Raw genomic sequence first — 5,974 nt, 5'->3', positions numbered from 1 at the left:
GAAAGCAATAAAGATCCATCAACATTTACTGAGAACTCCCTGGTCTTAACGGAATGGTTCTATCTGCACACACATTGCAGCCTCTAGACTAGGGATGGTCACCTCCTGGGTTCCTGAAGGGAGTTCTTATTTCCTAGATGGCAAGGGCCAAATGAGATAGGATGAAGCAAACAGCAGCTTAAAATTTTCCAGTTTCTTCACACAGGTACCTTCCCACAGAACTGTGGGGTGTAAGATTGATGCTGGAGAAAGGCACAAAGAGAAAAGGCGAAAGAGTCCCTCTCCCCCCCGTGCCACTTGCTCCAATCTCAGAAGCATAGATTGGACTACTAAACAGTTCATGAATAAATTTTATGTGATCCTAATTGTGCATATCAGACTATAACCGAGTTGAGCCTTAGCTCTTAAGGGCTCCTAAATGCTTTGACTTAAAGAAGACTGAGGGCCGCTTGGCTCTAATGGTTTGTGATTTTCATTTTGGGGTGAGGAATGAACATGTGTCTTGAAGCATTCCTTCACGAGGCAAGCTGGCAATGCCATTTCTGAATAAAGCATAGCAATGCAATAAAATGTATATGAAATAACTCCAGTCTATCGTTGCTTCTTTGCTTTTACAGTATTTAAGGCACATTGACTAAAACTTGTTGGGGCAAGATCGGTGCCAAATCAAGTGGTGTTGGGAGTCCAGGTTCAAGCCATGGTTTACCTGCTTATCATTTCTCCTGAGATTTTGGGTGGTTGTCTCTGGAACTACATTGGAAAGCTACTGCCTGAGCTTTTATGCTGCCTTTTAAGTATATATTTGGTATAATATGCCTTTGCCAATGTTAAACATTTAGGAGTTGTTTAGTTCTGAGCAAAATTTCTCAACCCAGATTTACATGGCATTGAAATGCTTGTCTGCTTCAAAAAAGGGATGTATGACCATGGCCGTTCCACTGGCTGCAATCAGACATCAAAAACTAACCTCCGCATGTTTGCAAAGGGAAAGTCATCAGTCTGGGTGGGAAGATCTGCCTTTCTGGTTTGGAATAAACTGTGTTTTGTTGTGACCCTAATCTAACAAAATGGTAACTATGGGTTACCACATTACTCTGGGTTTGTAGGTAAGAAAATGAACAATAGTCATCACTTTGCACAGTTTGTTCCAAACCAGGGAAACTTCAAACTCTGTGCTATGCCTGAAGATGATGGGGGAGAGGATATGTGAGCCTGACGCGTGACCCAAAGTTTCCTCATAACATCTGAATATAGCCCTTTTTCAGACACCTGTTCTGCAGCATAAATCTCTCTTTACCTTCAATATCAGTGCCTACATTTTTGGTCTGTAAATTCAAGTGAGTGTTTTAGACTGTAACTGCTGAAGAATGTCGTTCGTCAGACCAAATACCTTCAAACCATTGTTGCTAAGTGACCTGGTGACTTCTTTAGATACTGTTATCAACCTAGCTCAGTCAAAGGCAGTTAATCAAGTGGACGTAATGCAACCAGATGTGTGACTTATCAGAGTCCCCCAAACAGACAGGTTTTAGAAATTCTGCTAACTTCTCAGTGTTGACTGAAGATACTGATAAATTTAAAAGGAAAGCAAAAATTATATTCTGTACTTCTATAACATAACAATTAGTTGGAACTTTGATACCAGGTGCTGTGCTAACATTGTACATATTCACTCTGGGCACCTATTTGCTAGTTGAAAACTAGTAATTACAAGCTGGAACCCACAAGGACTTGAAGGAGGCATCTTATTTCCTCCTCCACCTCTTTCCCTTTTTTTCCTTTCCTGAAAGCCCCCACAGCCCTGTGAGGTAGGTTAGGCTTAAAGTATGTGACGCCTCCCTGGAGCGTACCCCCAAAATCTCCAGAAATTTCCCAACCTGGAACTGGCTAACCTAGTCTGGGTGGCCCTGATAAGTCCTCCCTCAAAGGCCAAAACAGCCCTGAAAAGGACCCTGTTCCCCCCCCCCGACCTTTTCCTTCATTGAAATGCAAGACTGTGACTTGGGTTACACATTTATTTTTTATTTATTTGATTACATTTATAGCCTGCCCTCTCCACAAGCAGGCTCAGGGCAGCTCACATTGCTTGGCCCAACATGCCAAGATTCATATAAACATTTAAAACATTTAAAACCATTTAAACAAACAACAATTTTCAATTAAAGTGCACACAGTAGTTATTAAGGCAAGATGGCGTGCCATATAATGCATGGCTCAAAGCCCTCCACTCAGCAGTCGCCAGTTCTTCAAGACAGTATGGCTCAATCTCAACTGTGGCCGGCCTACGCCACAGATATTAATCGTGGTCGTTGATGGTAGTGGTGGGCGGCTCCTAATGCAAGGCCTGGTGGAAGAGCTCCATCTTGCAGGCCCTGCAAAACTGCACAAGATCCCGCAGGGCCCTGATCTCCTCCGGGATCTCGTTCCACTCTTTTAGTACCATAGTTTTTTAAACATTTTTATTAGTTTCATGGTTTACAAGAAGCAAAATGTAAGCATTGTTAACAGTCTAAACCATTAATCTTTAACAACAATGGGGAAATATAAAGAACTAACAGAGTTAGAATTAAAAGTGGGACAAAGCCCTATTGCATAAAAGATGATAGACCAACTTAACTGTTACAGACACTTTGCCAATTAAAGTGGTTACAATATTCAAGTTTTCATTAGAATTTGTAGGCAATCAGTCATGTCAAGACTTGTCATATATTCCAAGAACAGGAACCAAAGTTCTTCAAAATCTGAGGTATATTGACCAGTTTCCGGTTGGTTTAACTTATCTGACAGTTTATCCATAATACAGATATCACAGTTTTTTATGCCATAAAATAAAACTGAAGGTCTTTAAGGTTCTGTCTCCCCAAAGTTAGAGCTGGTGACACATTAGACAGAATGAATGAGGAGCCAACTTCCCCCTCATTAAGGGGCTTGGTTATTTTCAAACTTTTGAGAGTTTTGGGGATTATTGGAGCTGGGGGTTAAGTCTGCCTCTTTCCAGGACTGGAGAGATCTTGTTCCCTGGACCTCCTTTCCAGTACTACTCTTCCCCCATAAGCTTACCACTGATAAAGGCTACCAGTTGGGGGGGGCATAAAGCAGGCCACATCTTTTAAGGCCTATCTGCTCATCGGATCTTCTAACCATACTCAGGTTGCCACTGAGAAATCTGCAAAATAAAGTTCTTACCTTATTGCCTTGAGATAGCAGCTATTTCCCAGCCTCCCTAGCAGCAAAGTGAGCATGCTCAGAAGAAACCAGCAGCAGCAGCTGGGCCTTAAAGATGAGGTCTATACATGTGGCTGTAAATCTACTATTCCAGCTCTTTCTGCTGCCCTTTTTATTTTATTTCATTTATACCCCGCCCTCCCCGCACGCGGGCTCAGGGCGGCTTACAAAACCCAGAGGTGTAACACAACACCACAATTTAAAACAATTAAGGCAGACAGTGCAATAAAAATACAGTTAAAGCAGTTTAAACACTGTGGACAACTCCCAGGATCCATCGCGACTAGTATGCTCACTCCCTATTGTACATCACATTGGGGTCGATGAGAGGGGTGCCATGGCCACGATGTTCAGGTGGCCAGTCAGCCCAACTCGGTGGTAATGCTCTGCGATCGCCCGTTGGTGGTAGTGGCGGCGGCGGCTCCTATTCGAAAGCCTGGTGGAAGAGCTCCGTCTTACAGGCCCTGCGGAACTGTAACAGGTCCCGCAGGGCCCTGATCTCCTCCAGGAGCTCATTCCACCAGATAGGAGCCGCCACTGAAAAAAACCTGGACCTTGTGGCAACAAGCCTGGCCTCCTTAGGGCCCGGGGTCACTAGGTGGTGTTGTGACCCCGACCGAAGTGCTCTTTGGGGCCTGTATGGGGAAAGACATGCTGGACCCTAGCCATGTAGGGCTTTAAAGGTAAGCACCAGCATAGTTAGGCTAATTCTAGAGGAAGGGGGAGGAGGCAGCTGTCAGGGGTCTTGCAGCAGAAAGCATTGTGTCATCATAGTTTGGAAATAAGCCGGGGCTTAAATTTAGAAGTCTGTGAGCCCAGCTTGCTTTTGCTGTTTTCTGAACTACAGAACATTGTTTTCTAAATTCTAACCGACAGTAGTTACCAATTGCTGTGCCATCTCTTGACTGATGTGGCCAAATGCTGAAAACTTTGTATCCATATTTATTACCTTCCTCCTATCCCAGAATGCAATGTCCATAAGGTTCCCAAGGGGTCTCCGATACAAGCACGGGCACTACGTGTTCCCCCACGGGCACTACGGTCGGGTGCGAAACATCTCCTGGCAATACCAGGCCCTAAGGAGGCCAGGCTGGCCATTACCAGGGCCAGGGCTTTTTCGGTGGTGGCTCCTACCTGGTGGAATGAGCTCCCGGAGGAGATCAGGGCCCTGCGGGACCTAATGCAGTTCCGCAGGGCCTGCAAGACGGAGCTCTTCCGCCAGGTGTTTGAGTAGGAGCCGCCACTACGGTACCATCATTACCTGGCCCTGGAACAAAGAATGCCGGCATTGTCCGGAACAGAGGACACTGAGCTAGTAGAGCAGCAGTAAATTCGTCATCTTTGTGGAAGATAAATTGGAATATCTGGAGCACTTTATATACGTAATTTTGTAATGTTGTATAATGTTTTAAATGGTTTTTAAAATGTTTTTATGTGCGGGCGTATGCCTGTCTGTGACCCGCCCTGAGCCCGCTTTTGCGGGGAGGGCGGGCTATAAATCGAAATAATAAATAATAAATAAATAAAATAAAAGCACTGACATGACTCACATGTGCTTACCTTCAGAAAGGTTGCCTTCCAATCACACTCTGGATCCCAGGGCAAAGGGAGCAGGTAATGTTGACCTTGATTTTGGTCTGTTAGTCCAACCTGCTGCTCTTGACTCTCTTCTATTGAAAGGTACGCTTTCATCTTTTCAAGCTATTTTTGCAGTGCTGCTCAGGTTTCAAGAACACTGCCTGAAATTAAAAATATATAATAGAGCTCCTGGGCTGGGTGGGGACTTATCGGAGCTGCGGAGTCTATTTTGTAAAGATTTTGCCGATTGACCTTGCCAGCTATCCTGTTACACTGCATGGTGCTTTGGTACTGATAGAGAGATACCCTCTGGGCTAAAAGAAGGCACTCTGGGCTGCAAGCCAGGAAAGCATGGGCTGTTAAATCCGTCTACTTTTCCTAAGGGTGTAATTTAGCTGCTCTGTTCCTGCCAAAATCTGGCAATAAAATGGGGGAAGCATTTGACGTGTCACCCAGACCTGCCAGGGGAGCAGGAAATGAGATCCAAAACAATCCCTCCCTCCTCTCTTTTTCCGCCTAAAATGTAGCATTGATGGAATTGAGCTGTGGACCGCTGCTGATGAGATGTTTCGTTTAAACAGCCTTATGATCCGTCGATCTTTCAGGTGTTTCTCCAGGCTACGGCCAGGATTGTCGGAGCTTTGAAGGCAACTTCTACAATATTATTTATCATATTTATATTCTGTCTCTAGGAGAGTCAGGGAGTTATCCTGTTTTTCTTCCCTGTGAAGAAGGTTATGCTGAGGGAGAGGGACTAAACCAGGGGTCCCCAGCATGATGCCCATGCCACAGAACCTGCTGACATCTTTGCTGGCACCTGCCAAGTGTTTTTAGAAAGTGGGTGGGGCTCCTGCCCGGCAGGGCTTCTGATTGGCCATTGGAGATCTGATTAAAGTAACATTGCCTCGGTGGCAGTTGCCATCACAGTGTTGGTTTTAGTGGTCAGGAGTAGTGGTTAAGAGCGTGGATTCTAATCTGGGAGAGCCGGGTTTGATTCCCCACTCCTCCACATGCAGCTGCTGGGTGACCTTGGGCAAGCCATAGTTCTGACAAGAGCTGTCCTTGAAAGGGCAGTTCTCTCAGAGCTCTCAGCCCCACCTACCTCACAGGGTGTCTGTTGTGAGGAGGAGAAGGAAAAGGAGTTTGTAAGCCGCTCTGAGATTTCTTTGGG

The sequence above is a fragment of the Gekko japonicus genome, unplaced genomic scaffold, assembly GCF_001447785.1.
Source record: "Gekko japonicus isolate JY-2015 unplaced genomic scaffold, Gekko_japonicus_V1.1 scaffold87, whole genome shotgun sequence".
Taxonomy (NCBI): Eukaryota; Metazoa; Chordata; class Lepidosauria; order Squamata; family Gekkonidae; genus Gekko; species Gekko japonicus.
This window is presented reverse-complemented; position numbering follows the sequence as displayed.